At 51.7% G+C, this 4,918-nt stretch overlaps 1 protein-coding gene across 3 annotated transcripts in view; it reads left to right on the forward strand.

The window, feature by feature from the left end:
* Positions 1 to 4,918, forward strand: part of Dapk2 (death associated protein kinase 2) — a 107,090-nt gene that overhangs the window by 24,111 nt on the left and 78,061 nt on the right. The gene's annotated exons all lie outside the window — the stretch shown is intronic.

Here is a 4,918-nt window from a genome sequence, read left to right on the forward strand (position 1 = left end):
GCTTGTGGTGATCCTCCTGTTTCGAGTCTCCCCGGTGCTGGGATTACTGGTGTGTGCCACTGTGCCCAGACTCTGGCTGACTCAGCCCACCCTGTGGGCAGGGCTGGTGCAGCATGTGGTGCTAGGGATTGAACCACGGTCCCTGAGCTTGCCTACGCTTGCCCAAGCAGGTGCTTTAGTCCTCTGAGCTATCTCGCCGGCTCCAGGCCTTGAATTTATAATTCTCCTGCTCCCAGCCGTTTGGACTGCTGAGGCTACAGGTGTTCTCTGCCACAAATGACTTAAGATAATGTTTAAGCTTTTAGTAGTGTGTCCTGCACAGAGGTGCTCACCACGCACAAGGCCAAGTCTTTCTTGGGCACTGGAGGAAAAAATAACTTGATTTTCAAAATGTCCACGTAGGGCTCTTGGCGGGTGGTGAGGACACTTGTGAGTATTTCAGCTCAAGCCCTAATTCGAGCTGGCACTGCCCGTAGGAAGCGCTTTTCAGCAAAAAGTCTGGGAAACGGGCTGGGGAGATAGCTTTGGCAAGCGCAAAGACCCAGGTTCCATCCCTGGTACCACTTGCTGTGCTGGCCCCAGAACCCTGGGCACGCACATGCCGGCTGCCAAAACCAGGCGTGGTGGCGCACACCTGTAATCCCAGTGCTGGGGACATTGACACAGGAGGATCACTAGAGTCTGAGCTGCATAGCGAGACCCTATACCAAATAAATAATTTCCCATTTTTTTTAAAAATGGGAAATCTCCTGCTTTGAAAAAAAAAAATCACCACCTAACTGGGAACAGAACCTGTACTGTCTGGCTGGGTAAAAGCTCAGGGTACTCAGGTAGTGAACGCAGTGCTGTATACGTCTCTCTGTGTCTGCAAGGTCACCCGGTCACCAGCTCCTGTAGCCCTGAGCAGAGTAGCTGACCTTTGTGGACATTAATCAGCCTTTGGACAGTTCCCCTTGCCGAACTACGCTTGGGGGATGACCTCCTAGTGTGTCTACTTTCCCATTTTGTTGCCCCTTGGAGTCCTCTAGCATGGTAAGTGCTTCCTGACCGTGTGTTCCCGATACAGAATCAACAGTTAGTGGCCAACAGATTAAACTGAGGGATACGGATAACTCAGTTGCTTTGCGTCACTGGCTTTCCCACCCAAATTTGCACCTAGGACCTCCCCACCTTTTTCTAATTGGCTGCTCTACCACCTTTTCTCTAAATGTTCTTTGCCTCCTTCTGAGTACCTTCTCACTTAGCTCCCTGTCGTCTTTCATGTCTTCTGGGTGCCCTTCTGGGGGGAATCCTCCCCCCAGCCCCGCCCAGGCTTTCCATGGGCCCTGGCTCCACCGACCTCTGCAGCTGGGAGCGTCTGGGTCCATGGCCCTCCCAGTCTGTGCTTCTCACATGCTTGTTCAGAAGTAGAAAGTTTTCTGGAAGGCTCATTTGTGTTCTAGGTTAGACTACAAGCTCAATGAGCACAGGGCCAAGTTGAATCCTTCGTAGTGTCCCTACAAGGGAGCAGATGCACACCTAGGGCTGGCCCTGAGCCCCCAGGCTCTGAGTTTGCACCTCCAAGCCCTCTTGAAGATGAAGAGGTAGCGTTTTCCTGCATGCTCTGCACACACGTCCTTCTTTGCTTCTCGGCCTGCAGTGGGCAAGGAAGAGGAACAGGCCAAGCAGCACATCTTCCTGCTCTGCTTTGACTCTCTTATTCTTTCTTCTTCAACAAGCCACTGAGCCTGGTTCTTTGGACCCAACTGGAGTGCCCTGTACCCAGGGAGCGAAGATGCCAGGGCCACACCTCGTGGAGGAGGCCGCCTCTCAACAGAGCCGAAAGATGAAGAGAAGGCTGATTGCCGTGCAAGTTCCAGATCAGGGTTGTGGCTTTCTAGGGTGTGGCCAAGAATGAGAGGAGTTGAAGAACCCATCTGGGCTAGATGTGGTGGCACAAACCTGTAATCCCAGTACTGTAAGAGGCTGAGGCAAGAGGATTCCACAGTTTGAGCGCAGTCTGAGCAACTTAGTGACTTAGCGAGATGCTATCTCAAAATAAAAAATAAAAAGATTGTAGGGGAGGGCTGGGGTCGTGGCTCAGTACAGGGGCCCTGGGCTCAATCCCCAGTACCAGAATAACAACAACAACAAAACTCATCTCATTTCTTCTCATCTGCGGCATGAGTTATCAACCCTAAAGGACTTAATTCAATATATTGTGTGGCCTTAGGCATGCATTGATCCTCCGGGTTATGTGGCATCTTGGTGGCAGAAATAGGACCTGGACACAGGTCTCCAGAGTCTGAGTTCTTTAGTCTTTCCGTAACCCACAGAAACACAATAGGCATCACTCCAAGTTGCCCATTCTTCCCTTTCCACTATTCCTTATGGCTTCACATTACCCTCAGGGGAGCAGGGGCTTTCTTCCACAGGCCTGTGGTCACCATACTATGCCAAATCACCGTTTTCCTGTCACTCCCTTTTGTAAGTGTTTCCCTCCCACATGCAGACGTGGGTCTCTCTTCCCAGGAAAGGCAGGCAAGATGGCCCTGCCTTGGGAAAGCAAGCCAGACTTCCCCATAGTTGGAGCCTCCCCAGACTGTGTCATAGGAAGGAAAGCCAGCTAGAGAGCTGCTGCTGCTGCTTCTGGGTGTCACGGGAATCCTTCTGTCAAGAGAGCAGGCCTCTCTAGCGAGAACCCTTCTGGGCACCGACACTCCCAGAGTGGCACCTGCCTGATTTCCAGTCCCGATGAGGTGGGGGCTCTTTGTCCACTGCGGTGAGAGAGGACACTGATGTAGCAGCTGAGGGTTTTGGTTCTGGGCTTCGGCTACACAGGTCCTTCTCCCCAGGAGAGCCTCGGTTTCCCTGTCTCTTACGTGCCGTCCAGCGCTTGGCCTCCTGTATCTCCATGATTATGTGGCACATCCTGGCTGGGCCACAGACCTCCCGCTCAGTCAGGGCTGAATCGCTCGCCCAGGGCTCTGGCCTGTGGTACAGTAAAGCCTGCAGGTGCCACCGAGACTGCTGCTGCTGAGATTAGAGAAGGTCTCTTGGCACCACGGGCCTGGCCAATGCCTGTTTTAGCAACATGGTTGGTAAATATTGACTCTGCGGTGTGAAAATGGAAAGCAGAGATGACTTGGTTAACCCGCTCAGCGGGTGGAAGTTCACCAACCCCTGCTAAGACAAGGATGGAGTTATGCAACGGCTTAGCTTCTCGCTCACAAATAAGTTGCTTAGGGCCAGGGGGAAAGGAACACAGAGCAGGATGTGTTTGTGGCCATCTATACCAGCTGTATCTGTTATTCATTTATTGGTTTTTAAATGCATGTCATATAGAAAATAAAGTGGCATATAGAGAAAAGGCTGGAAAGAAAGAAACCCGGGCATTCCCTAGAAATTGTTGTAGATTTGTTTCTTTTAGGTTTTCTGTTTTCTCCACTGACCAAAATGATCGCATAGTTACACTCACAGTGTGAAAAGGACAATGAATTAAAATGAAATTATTGTCTTAAAGAGTCTGAAGGAACTTTCAGAGTTGTCCAAAGGTCTCTGACCATTGCGCTTTCCTATGGGATGCTGTAATTCCATAGCCAGCGAAAGAAAAATCTGCAGAAAAGAAGTTGCTCTTCTGCATACACCTGACCCCAGCATGTTGACTTATGGATTTGTGACCATACGGCAGAATGTGGTAGGAAAAATTCCAAACATTTCAGATTTTAGGGGTTTTTTTCCGAAGTAAATAGCACTTAACTTCTTTGTTTTCTGGATGCCAGCTCCACCCTCTGCCACAGAAAGGCCAGTGTGGCCCAGGGCTGGGCAGGGCCGAGGACAGGCCACGTGGGAGTAGTCACATGGAAACTAGAGGCGAGGCAGGTCCATGATGCAGGAGGGACTCAGCCTCTGAGTTTGGAACACTGTGCGCGTGGACGCCTAGACAGTAATTACCGGGGGTGAAGCACCCGCAATCTACCAGGAGCTTCCGTATCTTGTTACTAACCTTGGGGGATGGGGATTGTGGCTTCCTAGAGACAGGATGGTCCCTCGTCCAAAGCTTCAGAGCTCCAGAGCTTGTCCGCCGCAGGGATTGGGTCCACACCGGATCGCAGAGTGCTGTCTCTGTGTCCTGGCCTCAGGGAATTCTGGCTTTGTTCTAGGACAGAAACCTCTGAAGTGGGCCTGAGATAATACATGAGTGTGCAGGCCTGTCCAAGACAGGACCCGTGAAGGGAAGAGGCATCTTTGAATGTAAAACAGGGATAAGAGCCTATTCTGGTAGTGCACACCTGTGATCCCACCGTTCAGGAGGCCGAGGCAGGAGGAACTGCTGTGAGTTCAAGGCCAGCCTGAGCTATATGGTGAGAGCTTGTCTACAGACAAGCAAACAAACTAGGAATGAACTGCAGGAAGGATCCTGGCTGTGTCACCCAGAACAACCCCAGAGGGCCAGCTGGCTTGGGCACGGAGCCACAAGACATACCAGCAGGTGTCCTCTTCCAAGGGGGCCTGGGGGGATCTTTCCCTTGCTGACTTTGGTGTGATTGAGCAGGGATTTGTGGAGGAGCAGGGCGTATGCAGTGCCTCTAGCTAGCCCATGGCTGACGAGATGTTCTGTAATCACCCTTTTTTGTACGTGGTTGGTTAAAACACCCAGCTAAGGTTGCTTAGCTTTTCAGTGGGGTGAGTAGGTCTGAGGCCGAGGCAGCAGTTGCCTCTCTGGGTTCACAGGCTCTGTCCTCAGAGCCCTTGCTTGGGCCTGGCCAGGGCTCACGCTGTCCCACCCTGTGCCTGCGGAGGTAACTCCTGACTCAGGAATGCTGTCCTGCCCTCATCACCCGGGCTGGGCCTGCCTTCTGAGAACCAGCACTTCCTACTTGACTTCCATCGCTTAAACTTGGTTTGTACTTTTATTTTCTTAGGAGAAAGGAGGTGT

The sequence above is a fragment of the Octodon degus genome, unplaced genomic scaffold (assembly GCF_000260255.1).
Source record: "Octodon degus isolate 3935 unplaced genomic scaffold, OctDeg1.0 scaffold00026, whole genome shotgun sequence".
Classification (NCBI taxonomy): Eukaryota; Metazoa; Chordata; class Mammalia; order Rodentia; family Octodontidae; genus Octodon; species Octodon degus.